At 39.2% G+C, this 18,999-nt stretch overlaps 2 pseudogenes; one reads left to right on the forward strand and one right to left on the reverse strand.

Annotated features, from left to right (window-relative positions):
- Positions 1-1,813: 1,813 nt before the first annotated feature.
- Positions 1,814-13,184, reverse strand: LOC127529314 (uncharacterized; annotated as a pseudogene).
- Positions 13,185-15,281: 2,097 nt separating this feature from the next.
- LOC114658372 (uncharacterized) lies at positions 15,282-18,368 on the forward strand (annotated as a pseudogene).
- Positions 18,369-18,999: the final 631 nt, after the last annotated feature.

Below are 18,999 nucleotides of genomic sequence, written 5' to 3' on the forward strand. Positions count from 1 at the left end.
ATTTTACAAATGCTTTGGCAGCTTGCTTTGCTCTCCTAGCAACTGCTAAAGAAGATATCCCATTTATACCAAGGCTGTATCTTATAGCAAAACAACACTGCCTCACATGTCTTCTTACCTATATATAAAACTACATAGAAAGGGACGTGAATGACATGCAAAAATGGTCTCACACCTTCATCTTAAGAGGCAGAAAGTTGTCAGGGTTTCAGTACCAGATTTAATAATCCATCAGTCATTCTTGATATAGATCTGTTTACAGCAAGGTACTTTATAAAACAAACTATGGTATACTAAAACAAATATACACAGAATAAAATGATACAAAGATATACAAAAATTGTTTTTAAGTAGACAATATTACACTACATTATTTGATTTATTCTTATTTACTGTATTATTTTTGGTATTGCATTTATTTATTCTGGTATATACATCCATCCATCCATCCATTTTCCAACCCGCTGAATCCAAACACAGGGTCACGGGGGTCTGCTGGAGCCAATCCCAGCCAACATAGGGCACAAGGCAGGAAACAATCCCGGGCAGGGTGCCAACCCACCGCAGGACACACACAAACACACCCACACACCAAGCACACACTAGGGCCAATTTAGAATCGCCAATCCACCTAACCTGCATGTCTTTGGACTGTAGGAGGAAACCCACGCAAACACGGGGAGAACATGCAAACTTCACGCAGGGAGGACCCGGGAATCGAACCCAGGTCCCCAGATCTCCCAACTGCGAGGCAGCAGCGCTACCCACTGCGCCACCGTGCCGCCCACTGGCATATACATTTTATTTCTAACTTATTTTACTATTTATTTGCAATTATTTATTGAACATCTTGTAAAGGAGGCAGCGCAGTGATGTAGTGGTAGTGCTGCTGCCTCGCAGTAAGAAGACCAGTGTCTGTGTCCCGGGTCCTCCTTGTGTGGAATTTGCATGCTCTCCCTGTGTCTCCATGGCAGTTAGCTGAATTGGTGACACTAAACTGGCCCTAGTATGTGTTTGGTGTGTGTGTGTGTGTGTGTGATGGATTAGCACCCTGTGTTGGGTTTGTTTCTATCCTGTGCCCTTTGTTAGTTAGGATGGGCTCTAGCCGTCCTTGTGACCTTGCTCTGGATTATGCAGTTTTGAAAATGACATGACATCTTTAAGCCAAATGTGTTGTATAAAAATGTGCAATACAAATCAATGCTGTTGTTGTTGCGGTAGAAAAATGTTAATCATCCATCACTGAAATCACGTATTCAGGGTCAGGGTGGTAGCAGCTTCAGCACATGAACCCATACTCACTCATACTGGGCAGTTTAGTTGGGAAGAAAACCAGTTTACTCTAAGAAAATGTACACAGATTGGAGGAGAATGTGCAGACTCCACAAATGAGTTGGGATTTGAATCAAGGACCTCTACAACAACAACAACAACATTTATTTATATAGCACATTTTCATAAAAAAAGTAGCTCAAAGTGCTTTACATAATGAAGAAAAGAAAAATAAAAGACAAAATAAGAAATTAAAATTGGACAACATTAGTTAACATAGAAAAGGAGTAAGGTCTGATGGCCAGGGTGGACAGAAAAAACAAAAAAAAACTCCAGAAAGCTGGAGAAAAAAATAAAATCTGTAGGGGTTCCAGGCCACGAGACCACCCAGTCCCCTCTGGGCATTCTACCTAACATAAATGAAACAGTCCTCTTTGGTTAGGGTTCTCACGGAGTCATTTGATGCTGATGGTCATACAGACTTCTGGCTTTTAATCCATCCATCATTTTTGGAACATCATTGTACTTAGAGTAGCGCCACCACCAAAAGGACACCGGAAAAGGAAACAGAAGAGAGAGTAGGGGTTAGTACAGATTTTAAAGCCACCATGAATAGTTATTATAATGAATTGGATATACAGAGTATCAGCATTTAAATTACAGTTAAGTTAAGAGAAGGCCATGTTAAAGTAATGTGCTTTCAGCAGTGTTTTAAAGTGCTCCACTGTATCAGCCTGGCGAATTCCTACTGGCAGGCTATTCCAGATTTTAGGTGCATAACAGCAGAAGGCTGCCTCACCACTTCTTTTAAGTTTTGCTCTTGGAATTCTAAGGAGACACTCAGTTGAGGATCTGAGGTTATGATTTGGAATATAAGATGTCACACATTCCGATATAATAAGATGGGGCGAGATTATTTAAGGCTTTATAGACCATAAGCAGAATTTTAAAGTCAATCCTGAATGACACAGGTAACCAGTGTAGTAACATCAAAACTGGAGAGATGTGGTCGGATTTTCATTTCCTGGTTAGGATTCTAGCAGCTGCATTCTGCACTAGTTGCAAACGATTTATTTGTCTTTTTTGGGTAGTCCTGAGAGGATTGCGTTACAGTAATCTAGTCGACTGAAAACAAACGTGTGAACTAATTTCTCAGCATCTTTCAATGATATAAGAGGTCTAACTTTTGCTATGTTTCTTAAGTGAAAAAATGCTGTCCTAGTGATCTGATTAATATGCAATTTAAAATTTAGATTACAGTCAACAGTTACCCCTAAGCTTTTTACCTCCATTTTGACTTTTAATCCCAATGCATCCAGTTTATTTCTAATAGCCTCATTGTATCCATTATTGCCAATCACTAAGATTTCAGTTTTCTCTTTATTTAACTTGAGAAAGTTACTATTCATCCATTCTGAGATACAAGTTAGACATTGTGCTAGTGAATCAAGAGAATCGGGGTCATCAGGTGCAATTGATAAATACAGCTGTGTGTCATCAGCATAGCTGTGGTAGCTCATGTTGTGCCCTGAGATAATCTGACCTAATGGAAGCATGTAGATTGAGAAGAGCAGCGGACCCAGGATAGAGCCTTGTGGAACACCATATAGGATATCATGTGTCTTTGTGTGCTCTATAGCAACGGAGCAGCAGTTCAGTGGTTGAAGCCATCTGTTTGGGTTCTTTTACCCCTTGGCTTAATGTTAGCCTAAAAACAAGCTGCTAAGGACAAAAACACTTAAACATTACAAAGAACAACCACTTGCTCATTGATTAGTTTCAAGTATTGATCCCTATCATCAAGGAGTTATTTTGCCAGACTTTTGTCACCACTGTGAGACACATGAGCATTGGGAGTGTCTCATGGACAAAGGTTTGGGGGTTTATGGGGAAATAAAAAAGTGAAGTACCAGACTTAAACACTGTTTTCATTTTTTTGAGAATTGAAGAGAAGCCATTGGAGGATGACTGACATCACTTTCGGTATGACTGCAATAAGACCTGTTTCTCCTGGTCTCTGGGATATACAGTATATAAACAGCTCTGCAACAGGAAGATGGCGGTTATTGCCAGACCTACTTTACTGAAGGATGGAGCTCTCATGCTGCATTGTGACCTTCAGGAGTGTCACAACAAGCCGATCCCCACAATTAACTTGTCTTTATTTTTCATCAGGAGAGCACCAACTCTTTTTGTTGCCCCCCTTTAATCAAAAAATGAGGAATGTTCCTGTCAATTGCTGAGATGTGCACTCCTTTTCCTTCTGACAAAGCAATGCATACCTCCACCCAAGTTGCCTCCTCCTTTTTTTGTTTGGGTACCTGAGCCTTTTTCTCTTCTGGGGGTACTTAGCACACTGCGCTACCACTGCCTGCCTTCTTTCAACCTCACCTATTCTGTTTCTCTTCTTGGTACTCAAATGTGGCACTTGGTGCCACGGCCCACCTGTCAAGTTGTTTTGCCTGCATAAGGTAAAGTCATCCCTGATGGAGGATCGCAGGAATCGAGGGAAATTTCATCAGATTGGCTGGCCCAGCACTGTTTCAGCCGTTGAATGGCCAAAGGGGGTAGGCCGCTTGATGGCTGAGGTCTCCAGGACTCTAAATATATCCAAATCTTCTTATGTGATATCATCTACTGTTAAAATCTGCTCCGTACTTCTAAAATTTTAATTTTTATACTTTTCTGTGTATTGTATTGTATTGTATTGACCCCCTTCTTGGCATTTACGGGATTCAAACCAGCAACCTTCCAATTGCCAGTGCAGATCCCTAGCCTCAGAGCCTGTTAAAGCCCAAAGGTAGGGTCTGATAAAGCCTGTTGCGGCACTTCTTGTGTGATTTTGGGCTATACAAAAATAAAAATAAATTGTATGGTCCTGGCTTCAGTGCCAGCATTGAATTTCCACAGCCTTCTCGAACCTCGGTGAGCTCTGTTCCAGTTCTGTTCATTGTTTGCTGCCTGCAGGTCCATTTCTCAGCAGGCCACTCATTACAATATATACATCATTATGAAAAAAAAAACAAGTTACATAGTTTAGTAAAGTACAATTAAAAGACTTTAATATGCTTGTACACGGCAGCCTTTGCTTAGTGTAAGCTTTCTCAGTTCTTAATAGCAAACATTTTAAATGCCTATTCAATCAAAACATGGTATATTTATAACAAGCAAACCTTTTCTAGTTGCATTAGCTGAAATTCCTAAATGTATTAAGGTCATTTAATAACATTTACCCTGAACTTATAACTGATATTGTTAACTATATTCATTATTCTAAGAAAACACAATCTTCATGATGCTTACTATGCACTGCATGGATGGTAGTTTTAAGCACTTCAGTGGTTTAAAAACCTAAGCCACCACTCTTTTAAAAAGTCTCTAATTATTTCTTACTTTGTTGCCTTCTCCAACATAAAATAACACACATTAGTAATTACTGTAGTCTTATTTACCCCTTGAGAACAAATAGAGTTTCTATCCATTCATTCATCTGTTTTTTTTCATTAAAGAATTATAGGTAGTTGTACCTCAGCAAGCAACAGGTGGAGAGTTTGACTCTGGAAGGAGGGCCAGTAACTTTCCCTCACACCAGTGAGGGCTACCAATCAGCTTACAGTGTTGTGTAAAAGTAACTTCCTGATCTCTGATGTCCTCTGTTTCTGCAAATATTTGAATGAATGTTTTAGAAATTTTAGATAAAGAATCCCCATGTAAAAAAAATGCACACTTCTTACTTGGTATTTATTGAAATAATAAAATTATTCAGCACAGACTGACACATAGTGGAAATGTTATTGCCCTCTTATACTTATTAATTGTTTATATCACCTTTAGCTGAAATAACTGCAAAAAATGTTTTCACTGATTCAATATCAACCTTTCAGGCCCGCAGAGGAATGATAGCACATTCTTCTTTGCAGAACTGCTTTAACTTAAAAGCACTTGGAGGTTTTTAAAGGGCATGAACTCCTTTCAGGTCCTTCCACAACATTTCTACTGGATACACTGTAGGTCAGAATTGTGACTAGGCTAGAAAAAACTTTAGTTTTGCTTCTTTTTCTTTTGATGCATGCTAATGTGGTCTTGTAGATGTGTTTTAGATGATTTGCTTGCTGCATGATCCGACTGTGCTATACTTTCAGCAATGGGACAGATGACAGAATATTTTCCTTAACAATTTTTGCATGATTCTTTCAATAGTGGCATATTCTTCAGGTCCAAACACCAGGTTGGTAAGATGTTCCTGGAATGCAGTATTTGAATGGACCCAAGTCATCAAATATGTTCTATTTTAGTCTCATCTGCCCATATAACATTCTATCAAAAGGCCTAGGAATCGCCCATCCATATTCCTGGCAAATAAGAGACAAGTATTCTCTACTCTTCAATGGTGTCCACTGTTTTCATTGCTTTTCTGATTGTATAGTTATGAATACTGACTTTTACTAAGAGTACGAAGAGCAGCTTCAGGTCTTTGGATGCTTTTTCTAGAGTACCTTTGACATATCAGCCACTTCTGGGAAGATTCATTAGTTTTCCAAGTCTGTTCCTTTCGGAGATTGTGTTTTGAACGGAGATTGCTGGACCATTATCTGCTCAAACATTTATGAGTTTGATTCACGTCCATTTACCATCTGTATAAAATAAGCATATTCTTCTAATTTCAATATGGCTTTTGTCCAGGAACTCTTTCTTTTGAAAGACAGGTGAATTATGTAGTATGTATGTATATATATGTATCTCTGTTTGGGTTGGCATGAGCTTATGTAAATGTTCTCTTTAGGTTCTGCCTCACATTGCATCAGATGCTGCTCAGATAGACTCAGGCTCCTTGTGACCCTGCTATAAATAAAGGAAAACTTGGATTCAATAAAAGAATCAATGCTCTTTTCACAAATCATAGCTATTGCACTCGAATTGCTAGAGCTCCTAAGCTCCTAAAAACAATGCAATGCACATATTGCATAAACTAGGAAACTATGTTTTGTGTATGCAGAATATTTTTTTCTCATTATGTATTTTTCAATATGAGTAGGAGGAAAGAATGCAAGTTCTTGGTTTCAGCACAGCGATTTCAGCTGAAAAATATTTAATACCAAATAACAAAAGCTATCTTTCAGTTGTGTAATATAGGAAAGCTTACAGCAGATGGTGCCTTTTTAATGACTTGTGAAAAGTTAAACAGTAAACAAAACATTGATAAAAAAAGATGCTGTTTTTTTATCCATTTGCTTTGCCATGAAATAAAATTCAAGGTATAATTATGCTGATCCATATGTCATTTTTCCAATCCAATTTTTAATATAAAAAGCAGGATTCATGTTACTTTTGACTCTGCATTATTTTTAGAAATGCAATTTAAATGTTTTCGGAGTACACCCTGAGGCAATAAAAAAGATGAGCCTTGGTTGTATTAGCCTACTTTTCAGAATGTTTTTGATATATCTTTTACGATTTAAATAGGTATCAAAACTACAGATTATTATTCTATGACAGGAAATGTTCAAGTGCAGAAAGAAAATTCTTCAGTCCAAGCTGGAACTCTATTTGAAATAACAAATGTTCTTTGGAATTACTTAAAAAATAACAAAAAAATATAATACTGTTTTCTTAAAATGTATATTTTTACATAGTGGTGTACTTTTACATAAAAACAGTCATCTTCTTAAAAATAGTATCTGCTATTTAGATATGATCTCCCATCATGCAACAGGTGTATAATCTCTGAAATACGGGATGAGCGCATCACAGTGGCAATGCCAGCACTGATTACTGTTTATATCTTTCAAGTACTTCCTAATACCCGAATAAAGTGAATAAATTAAGAAAGAAATGAGTGAACAAACCTCTCCAAAAGTAAAGCATCTAGGGTTCAATTTGCATAATTGAAAAGGTAGGGATTGCAGTTCTTAGTATCTGACATTTCAAACTTTTGCAATTCATTAGCTATGATATGCTATTAGTCTGTTTGTTTCCAACAAATTTTCACACCATTTTCTATTCTATATTGGCCACCAGTAGTAAAATGTCATCAGCCTTCTGAGTAGCCAGTAATATGTTGTGGAGCAGATTAACATTGCTTCTCTCCATCCTAATATTAATGTTAATATATTTCTTCTATTGTCCTCCAAGTGAAAGCCTCATTAATGTGTGTGATTATTGGTGAAACTGTATGTTCACTTTTTTGATGCCTCTACAATGCCTCATTTTTAGGATACCAATTCATTTTTTTAACCATTAGTTCAGAGAAAACACCTTTACAAAAGATACGTATATAAAATACTAAGGACTGTGTCCGTCTTTTATGTGATCACAATGTGATTACTTGTGGACCACTGGGGCTACAACTTCGATCTTGTGTCCTAATTCAAAGATTATGATGTGGTTAAGGCGGGTTAGGCCCAGAATTTGCATGATGGTAACCCGTACAAAGTTAATGGGATTTGAATCTTTCTTACGGCAAAATACATAGGCAGATTGCTGGAGAAGTTGACATGGTGGAGAGAATGAGAACAGCAATGATATTTGCTGGGTGTGAAGTATGGAATTTTTAGTTGATATATAATCTTTACAAATTATCACAAATATATACATGGATGAGGTTGTGGCAATGAATTCATTACAGTGATCCCTCGCTATATCGCGCTTCGCCTTTCGCGGCTTCACTCCATCGCGGATTTTATATGTAAGCATATTTAAATATATATCGTGGATTTTTCGCTGCTTCGCGGGTTTCTGCGGACAATGGGTCTTTTAATTTCTGGTACATGCTTCCTCAGTTGGTTTGCCCAGTTGATTTCATACAAGGGACGCTATTGGCAGATGGCTGAGAAGCTACCCAACTTACTTTCTCTCTCTCTCTCTCTCTCTTGCGCTGACGTAGGGGGGTGTGAGCAGGGGGGCTGTGTGCAGCTGCTTCCTGAAGGACATGCTGCACGGTGCTTCGTATACTTAAAAGCTCAAAGGGCACGTATTGATTTTTGACTTTATTTTTCTGTGGCTCTCTCTCTCTCTCTCTCTGCTCCTGACGAGGGGGTGTGAGCTGCCGCCTTCAACAGCTTTGTCCCGGTGGTGCTTCGCATACTTAAAAGCCAAAAAGCCCTATTGATTTTTTTTTTGACTGCTTGCTTTGTTCTCTCTCTCCTGACGCGCACTCCTTTGAAAAGGAAGATATGTTTGCATTCTTTTAATTGTGAGACAGAACTGTCATCTCTGTCTTGTCATGGAGCACAGTTTAAACTTTTGAAAAAGAGACAAATGTTTGTTTGCACTGTTTGAATAACGTTCCTGTCTCTCTACAACCTCCTGTGTTTCTGCGCAAATCTGTGACCCAAGCATGATAATATAAAAATAACCATATAAACATATGGTTTCTACTTCGCGGATTTTCCTATTTCGCGGGTGGCTCTGGAACGCAACCCCCGCGATGGAGGAGGGATTACTGTAAAACATAAGGAAAAGCACTGAAGGTAACTAAAGGGTTAACTAAACATAACATAAAGTTTGAGAACGAGGTTGGCCTTATTTCAGAATGTGGTAAATGAGTAATGAACACCCTTTTAAAAAGCGAGCATAAACTAATGGGAAGGCCTAATGACCCCTCCTATGAAGGAGCACTAAGTCAACAGAAAAATACACAGGACGCCGCTTTCAATGAAACAGCATTCAGGTAAATGGCAGAGTCGAAAGGAGTCTGAAATTACTGGTGGCACTTGTTGATTGGATGGAATAATAAGGCTCTGCATATTATGCATATTAAGTGTCAGATGATGTGAGGTAATATAACAGAAAAGCATAAAAGCAGAAAGTTTAATTAATTGCTCACTTCCTGGACCAAGACATTTGTGCATAACATAACAAAGAATTGTTTTGCATTCTCATCAACTTCTTTGAAAACAGAAGAAAGTTTTTTCCACAGCAGAAGAAGACTCACAATATACCCAGAAATTCATATGTACAATATAGAGATAGTTCTTCAAAAACTGTAGTTGTTTTTGCACATTGCTGCTGCACAGTACATGATTTTTTTATTTTATTTTTTTACTTTGAGGTAGCTGATTATATCGAGAACTAAAAGTTCCAAAGTATGTATCCCCAAAAAGCACAAGGACTCACCACTAAGTGTATTTGAAATGAACCGCCAGGATCTACGGGAGATCCTAAAGATTTATAGGGCGAACAGCAGTTCCTGGCAGTGATTGGCAGGTGGCCTTACTTCTTGGGGGACTAACCACAAACCAAATGGACCATAACACAGGCAAAGAAAACACAATAGATCATTAATAAAAGTAACATTAACATAAATACATGGCACAACAAAGAAAAAAAGAACATAAAACAAGACTTTAAACCTCAGCCAAGGAAGGAACCCTGACTGAGATATAACAGATGATGAACACCAAAAACAAAATGTTGCCATTAAATAAACAAATGAAAACATTAATAAAATTTAAAATAGCTCAGAATACCTAAAGAGTGCAACATAATAATAAACTCCAGATTTTTAACTCCGAAAAAGTACCTCAAAATGTGGAGAAAAAAATGTATTTAAAGAATAAAAAATTTTCCATGTTGTAACAAAGATAATGTATGTCTCAACACTCTAATTAAAATAATCAATTTCTTCAAAACTTTAATTAAACATAAATAACAAGTAATATGTAAGGCGTCCAATAAGTCTACAATCGTAGAGAGAATAAAAAATGGCAGCTTAGTATTATTGGTTTGCAGTTAAATTCTCTGTCACAACATCTCTCTATATGACTGATTTCCTAGGAGAGGGATTATCTGGACTTTTTTTTCCTAACTGAAAAACATATAAAATATATTAACTGCTTATTTATTCTTATAAATACAGCCTGTATTTAAAAAAAGATGCTCTTTACTTTTGAGAGACATAGGATATATAACAGTTTTGTACATTTATGTTTATTCCAAAACTCAGATTATAAGAAGTATAGCATGTAGATGATAGATAGATAGATAGATAGATAGATAGATAGATAGATAGATAGATAGATAGATAGATAGATAGATAGATAGATACTGAAGGATATTGCAGGGTTACAGTAGCAGACAAAAAGGCATACAGTATACATATACCAAGAATGATCTGTATCTATAAAAATGTTAATGAAGTGTGCATTTTTGTGGTATTAGTGTAAAGTGATTAGAATTGCACATTGCATTATCACTGCAGTTTCACAGAATTAATAACATACAGTATGTCAGTCTCTGGCACAGTACTTTGCACATGGTGTCATTGTCCGTAAGAGGTCTGTTAGACCACCTCAGTACCATTCAGCACAAAGGGAATGAGACCACCTCAGTCATGAGGTGACTCATTATAGAGCCTGCTTGCTGAGAGCTGACACATTATGCTCCTCAGAGCAATGCAGTTGTCTTAGTCTGTTATTGAACATGCTCCTCTGTTTAGCCAAGACATCATACAGGGGTTGAGAATCATCAATCAGGATACCACCATTTTCTCCAGTGAATCCAGCATTGCTCCTAGAACACACACAGCCTGTTTATTTTGTTGGTATTGCTTGTATATTAACATATTTAGAGGAACAAAGTAGCCAGTCTGAGAAGAATAATTTTCAGTTTTAGACATAAGAGACTAATGTCTAAAGGCACTGCCAGATTAGTCCAAGAGTAAGTCAGTTAACCAGCAACTGTTCAATTTTTAATAGTAAAATCATCTAAATGGATATATTTTAAGTGTGTACTTGTAAAGAAACATGGAATGGTACTAATTACAGAAATGTGTTATTTAACACCCTACATTTAATACCCTTGATTAAAAAAAAACTTTTTGAATTTATGTAGACAACACAATTTATTATATATATGTTGTGATTTTAGCCCTTAGAAACTCAAGGTCTGAACTCTATATAGAAAACTACGCTCTCTAAAAACCTACAAAATCAGTTAAAGGGAGATGGGAATTACCAAACCTCCTGGTCCAAATAGGCAAAATCTTCATATTTAACTTAGTTTATATATCTTAGTAATGAAAAATATCCAATAACACAAGAAAAAAATAAAATAAAATAAAATTACATTCAAAAACAATTTACAAAGAAACAAAATACAAAAAAAAAAAGCCAACTAGTTCCAAAGCAAACTTAAACCAAAGAATTAAAAGCATAAAATCAAAAGAAACAAAAAGGTTATCCAATAATTATCTAAACAACTCTAAAAATCTAAGAGATTAAAGCAAAAGTTCAAGGGATGACGTAATCAAATTGCACAAATAGTGCTGCTTAGGCCACACCTGAAAGCCCTAATTGCACTTGTCAGTTGATGAGGAAAAAAAACAAAAAAACTAATAAATAAAAACAAATTTGTAACGTTATATTCAGAAAGAAAAAAATACATGTAATTATATATATACTAGTCATTTAGCCCGTTACAATAACGGGCGCTAGAACAGTAGTGCATAAAGATTAGTAGGAACAGTCTATATTAAATGGCAAGGGACTTTGACCTCATTATTTTTTGTTGGTGGTATTTTTCTTTCTTTCAGCCTTTCTTTTGTTGATGTTTACTTGCTGAGCTGACCATTCTTCGTGGGCTGCCGCCGTGTATTGTGTGTCTTTAATTTTCTGTGATAGTAATACTGTCTTGTACGGCTCTATTCAATAAGGGCGCGCACAAAAAGGCGAGCTTCAAAAGGGCGACCTCAATTGAGCGCAGCGAATAAAGGCGTTCGTAGATAATTTAGTTCAAATGGCTCTGGAATATGTGAAGAGCAACAAAGGTGCAGATCTTTATTTACGCGTGCCTTTATTCGCTGCGCCCAATTGAGGTCGCCCATTTGAGGCTCGCCTTTTTGTGCGCGTCCTTATTGAAGGATGCCTGTGCGCGCCCTTATTGAAGGATACCGTCTTGTACGACTGCTGGCTTGTACGTCCGCTGGCTTGTACGTCCGTAATATAACTTTAATTTTCTCTGGCGGTAATACAGGCGTGCGCGTCGGTAATATGCCTTTAATCTCCTCTGACAGTAATACTGGCTTGTATGTGGCTGTAATATGCGTCACTGTATTGTGTACCTTTAATTTCCTCTCGCAGTAATACTGGTTTGTATTTCCGTAAAATGCCTCTAACTTTCTCTGACAGTAATATCGCGCATCGCACCGTGCCCCGCGCATGCGCACTTCATCAGAAGACACCCACACACGGACACCTGGACGCACATAGGAATTTTATATATATAAATATATATATATTGTAGTGTGAAGTATGGTCAGTTAAATTAAAATAACAGAAACCTGAAAGAAATGGGGGCAGAGTTTAAGGATGCTAACAAATATTAATTTTAAGTTAATTTAATTCAGCTTAGTGTATTCTTACAGTATGCTCAGAATCCATCCATCCATCCATTATCCAACCCGCTATATCCTAACTACAGGGTCACGGGGGGTCTGCTAGAGCCAATCCCAGCCAACACAGGGCGCAAGGCAGGAAACAAACCTGTGGGCAGGGTGCCAGCTCACCGCAGTATGCTCAGAATACATACACTAATTACTATTGAAGCACACTCATACAATATAAACTGACAGTTTTTTTGTAATGCAAGTAGTAATGACATTCATTACATTTTTTTCATTTCAACAGATGGCGCATCACAAACATTAGTGTTGCTTTTGCATTTACCAAATTCCGTATAACTGAGGCAACAGACAAACTTAATATAACAAATATGCAAATATTAAGAATACAAGAAGAAAAAAATGATAGAGGGAGTACTAATCTCTTGCAATTACATTAAGCATTCTGGTGATCTGCCCTCATTATTGTAGCTAAATCAGAGCAGGTATAATGCATATCAATAAATGCAAAATCCTTTAACAGCTAAACAGAGGACACACTGGCCTCCCAGGTACCCAAGCCTGAGACCCCCATGGTCATATAATCAGCTATTTCCCTCTGTATAACAGTTAGCAGGCTCTAATGGGACAAGTATTTCCTTTATCTCTTTTTTTTATTTTAAAATTTCCTTTATTATATCATAGTGACAGTTATATTTACCAGCAGTGGAAATGAAAAATGTAAAGCATTTTAGTAACACATGTGACTAGCATCTTGGAAGGTGCATGTCAAGAATGACATCCATGAGTGAGACTGCAGTTAATTTCAGTAAGAGGATGCTTCTGCACTAGACCAATATTCCACAACTTACCATAAACTGAACCAGCTAGTATATACAGTATTGTAAAATAAAGCAGAAACACATAAAAGTTTGAGACATCACAGGTGACCCCGATTAATGTCCAGTAATGTAGATTAAAGAAAAATGGCAGGGAAATGCTCATTAAAAAAAAGTGTTGCTAGTAATGTCAATAATGTTGCTAGTAATGCCAGGCTTACAGCCTGTCAGAGTTGCTGTCTTTTAAGAAGGCTATCCTTGTCGGTCAGAAGTCTGGTCCAGAAGGACAGCTGACTTCATGCGATTGCTGTATTTGTATCGGATAAAGTAGAAGAGGTGGGACTGACAAGCTGGGAATTGAAATGACATCTCAGCAGTCCACTGGAGAGTTCTCTTCCATTCTAGAGCACATGGGAATTGTGTTAGTGTCACACCCAAATTCTTCCCCTTTTGTATTTCAGACAGACCCAATACTGTGCAACATGCCCAATGATATATTCTTTGTGTAATAATAAACTGATCCAAGCACTGAATCTTGTGTTACACAATATGTAACTATGAAGAGAAATGAGGGAAACTGTCTTCAGATTTAACCATGTATTAAAAACAATTTTATTAATGAGAAGAAGACAACTAAGACCAGTGCCGCACAAATATGCATGTTCTTAAATTATGGTTACTTTGCAGTAAACAGAGTAATTTCCACTTGGACAACAAACTACTTGAAACAGAAACTAATTAGCACAGATATATTAATGTGTGATGAGCGCAAGAGGTGACATAATGTGAAAGACTGCTACTGAAACTAGCAGCAGACTACCCAATTTGTAATATCATGTTATCTCATTTATTATGAAAGAAACTTATGAAGTCATTGCTACTAATAGTGAAATAGTTTCAGAAAATTTGAATTTCCTCTTTGTAAGGCTAGTATTGTAACAAATAAAACTTGAAGAATGTTAAGTTTTCATGCATTAATTAGGGGCACTAAACGGAGTGCTTCTTGCAGAGAAACCTTCTATGAACTTCAGTATTTTAATAAACTTTAAAATTTGTTGTTGATATTATTTGTAGCTTTACAGAAGTGGCACCAAATAAATTGTCATTTAGTTACTTGCTCTAACATTTGTTCTTTTTACAATTGAAAGATTGTGGATTACTGCAGCAGACAGAGAGGCATGTTGCACAAACTCAGAGTCATGCAGTATACTATATGAGGAAATCTTTGATTTTTTTGTAATATATAACAGAATAACATTTACAATGTACTTACTACAAATCCCAAGCTGAGTTTGTTTCTTTTGGTCCACTCCCTCTGGCACATCTCTCATAAAGTAGATTTTCCCTACACAGAGCTGAAATGCTTGATATTACCTGTAGTAAGAAATAAAGTGTTGTGAATAGTTTTATATCTCAAAGAGTGCATTCCTAAACTGTGCAAGGCTTTAACGGCATAAATCCAATATAGAATTTCATTTTGCAATTCAATTTGCCTGGAGCAATATTCATATCAATTAGTTTTAGAATCACAGCCTCTTGCTGTATTGACAGATATGCATTTTTGTTGCATAAATTGAATATTTTCAGGAGCACCTACGTTTCAGTATGGCACTTTATTAAAATCAGCTTGAAGAAAGTATTGCATGACTTTTGAAAACTGCTTATTCTGGCAGGCAGATATAGTCTTCTGGGGAGTTTAGGAAGATTATTAGTAACAGATGTTATTTGACGATGGGATGAGTATAACATTGAGGGATATACTTTTATTAGGAAGAACAGATGGAACAGAAAAGGAGGTGGGGTTGCTGTTTATGTCAAACATAATTTAAATGCAAGTCTTCTTCAATTGGACGATGAGCTCCATCTTAGTGAGGACATGTGGCTTTGCCTGGAAAGCATTAGGTAAAGAGGCCTCATTTTAGGAGTGTGTTATAAACCACCCAATGCAATCTTTTTTAGTAATAAATAAAAGGCACGTTTACACGGGATTATGGTCATGGGGTACATTAACTACCAATTATTAACTGGGATAACCTTGCAAACGCAAAAGCAGGAGTTTTTAGAAGTAATCAGTGACTGTTTATTAACACAGTATGTTAAAGCATCAACGTGGGCTGAAGCCTGTCTGGATTTAGTATTTTGAAATAATCAAGAGAAGGGTAAGACCAAGTCCACCTCATATACTATGAACCTCAGGGTAAGAAGCAGTACAAGACGGCTGCTGATGAGGAAAAGCAGGCATTGGCAGAAGTGCAAAAAATCCTGCGGAATAAACTGATTACCCTTCACAGAGCAGAGTGGCACAGGAGGCGGGGAAGAGACAGAGCAAGGAGGTGGGCGGCCTTTATTGCCAATCCCTTTGGTTTTATGAAACAACTGCTAGGGGATAAGTGCAGTGGGCTTCTTAAGTGTTCATCGGAGAAAGTGAAGTGCTTCCTCCAGGACAAATTGAGCGATCCTAGGAAGGATCAAGATCTCGATGCCAATAAAGCCCTCATCAACCCTGCCCTCCCAATAACAGCATTCAAGCTGGGTGAGCCAAGTCTGAAGGAGGTTGAGGAGGCCATCAAGGCAGCCCGATCAGCTTCCACTCCAGGCCTGAGCGGCGTACCCTACCTCATTTATAAGCGCTGCCCTGCGCTTCTCCAGCACCTATGTAAGATCTTGAAGGTGATTTGGCCAAGAGGGAAAGTCACTGACCAGTGGAGGTGTGCTGAGGGAGTTTGAATCCCTAAAGAGGAGAATTCCAGGAACATTGACCAGTTCTGAATGCTCTCCCTGCTGAGTGTAGAAGGAAAGGTGTTTTTCAGCATTGTATCCCAAAGACTGAGAGTTCCTCCTCAAGAATAACTACATCGACCCCTTGGTCCAGAAGGGGGGATTCCTGGAGTCTCTGGTTGCCTGGAGCACACAGGTGTGGTAACTCAGCTTATCAGAGAGGCGACCTTGCTGTGTTGTGGTTGGACCTGGCCAATGCCTATGGGTCTATACCACACAAACTGGATGAGCTAACACTACATTGCCACCATGTTCCCAGGAAAATCAGGGATCTATTCCTGGATTACTATAACTACTTCAGGATAAGGGTCACTTCTAGGTCAGAAATATCAGACTGGCATCGGCTTGGCAAGGGAATAATAACAGGGTCCTCCATCTCTGTTATTCTTTTTGCCCTTGCCATGAATATGGTGGTCAAGTCAGCCGAGGTAGAATGCAGAGGGCCCCTGACTAAGACGGGTTTACAACAGCCCCCGATAAGAGCCTATATGGATGATCTAACCAACACAACATCTGCCCCAGGGAGCAGGTGGATCCTACAAGGATGAGTTTTATGCCTTCCAAGTGAAGGTCCATGGTGCTAAAGAAGGGGAAGGTGACTGATAAGTACCGATTTCCTATCCCGGGAACAGTCATCCCATCCATCACAGAGCAGCCAGTCAAGAGTTTGGGGAAAGTCTTTGACTCAAGTCTGAAAGATGCAGCTGCCATTCAGAAGTCCACCCAGGAACTTTGGACGTGGCTCACCAAGGTTGATATGTCTGGCAGGCCTGGTAGGTTTAAAGCCTGGATCTATCAGCACTCAATCCTGCCCCGAGTCCTATGGCCTCTGCTGGTATATGCAGTCCCGTTTTGAGTCCCTTGAAAAGAAGATCAGCAGCTTTCTTCGGAGGTGGCTGGGGCTCCCACGCTGCCTCACCAGCACAGTACTGTATGGTACAAGTAACATCCTGCGGCTACCATTTAGCGGCCTCACTGAAGAATTCATGGTGGCATGCACCAGAGGAGCCCTACAGTACAGGGACTCCAAGGATTGTAAGGTGTCAGCAGCTGGCATTGAGGTGAGGACAGGCAGGAAATAGAAGGCGGAGAAGGCTGTGGAGGTGGCAGAGTCACGCCTGAGACAGAAGACTCTGGTGGGCACCGTGGCAACAGGTAAAGCAGGTCTGGGCCACTTCCCAAAGACCTAGTTCGAAAAGGCCCAGGGCAAGGAGAGAATCCATCTACTCCAGGAAGAGGTCCGAGCAGGGGTAGAGGAAGAAGAATGAGCAGGGCAGTAGGACTCTGGCAACAGGGGGCATGGACAAGGTGGGAGAATACTCTCCAGCGAAGGATTACCTGGTCGGACATCATGCTGGGAGATTTCTTTCGTGTCCAGTTTCTGGTGCAGGCGGTCTATGATGCCCTGCCAAGCCCAGCAAACCTCCATGTCTGGGAGAAGAGCGAGACACCCTCCTGTCCTCTTTATTCAGGAAGAGGCTCTGTAGAACATCTACTCAGCAGCTGCCCTAAGGCTCTGGCAGATGGCCGCTACCGGTGGCACCATGACAAGGTGCTGAAGGCAGTTGCTGAAAGCTTGGCTTTAGCCATCAACACAAGCAACTCCTCCGTGGCTCAAAGAAGGCAGTTACCTTTGTTAAAGCGGGAGAGCAATCCCAGGCAAAGGCAGTAATAACAGGCCTCTTCCACACAGCCTGTGACTGGCAGCTGCAGACTGACTTGGAAAAGAAGCTGAAGTTCCCGCAGCAAATCGTAACTACATCACTCCAGCCAGAAATGATCATTACCACTGAGGCCTCAAAACAGCTGATCATGCTAGAACTGACTGTGCCGTGGGAAGAGCGTATTGAGGAAGCTAATAATAATACATCTTATTTATATAGCGCCTTTCCCATGCTCAGAGGAAACGTGCCAAGTACCAGGAGCTGGTGGAGGAGTGCAGGGACAGAGGCTGGAGGGTACTCTATGAGCCCATAGAAGTTGGCTGCAGAGGATTTGTAGGATGCTCATTCTGCAGAGTCCTCAAATAGCTGGGCATAACAGGAGCAGCCAAAAAGAGGGCTATTAAAGCTGCAAGTGAATCTGCAGAAAAAGCCTCAAGGTGGCTATCGATAAAGAGGGCTGATCTGTGGATCGCTACTGGGATGCAAGTTGGAGCTTGATCAATCCCAGCTGGGTCGCCTGAGCGAGGGTGTATGATGTTGCGAGACTCGAAACGCCCAATGACCTCAGGATACATCACTGATGATGTTTCTTATATAGATAAAATTGAGGGTGCTGAGTTCATTGAACCACTAGGGTCAAGTGACCATAATATAACACATTTCCCAGTGTTCTGGAAAAGTTTGGATGCTACAACTATTAAGTTTTACATTGTTAGGGCAAATTTTGAGCAGGTGTGGTAAAGTCTAAAGAGGATAGACTGGGATAAGCTTTTAAGTGTGGAGACAGTCAAGAAGCAGTGGAACACGTTTAAAAACATTTTACATGTACTGCAGGAGAGGTACATATCTAAATTTGGAATTTGTAGTAAATTTTAAAAAGTGGGTTAATAAAGAGTTGAAAAGGAAGCTGTTGTCACACAAGTGCGCATGGGAGGCAGCTAAAGGGCTCAAATAAGATAATTCCCGGTCAGACCAGGAGGTGGCAGAGTGCGCTAATCCTTTCTCTTATCTCACCGAAGACCAAATGCAGGAAATTCCGCCTGGCTCTCATGATGTCACTTCTGGTTCCGCCTCAGAAGATGTCACTTCCAGACCAGCAGAAGAGCCCACCTCCTAAAGACGTAAGTTG

Source organism: Erpetoichthys calabaricus, chromosome 10 (assembly GCF_900747795.2).
Source record: "Erpetoichthys calabaricus chromosome 10, fErpCal1.3, whole genome shotgun sequence".
Lineage (NCBI taxonomy): Eukaryota > Metazoa > Chordata > Cladistia > Polypteriformes > Polypteridae > Erpetoichthys > Erpetoichthys calabaricus.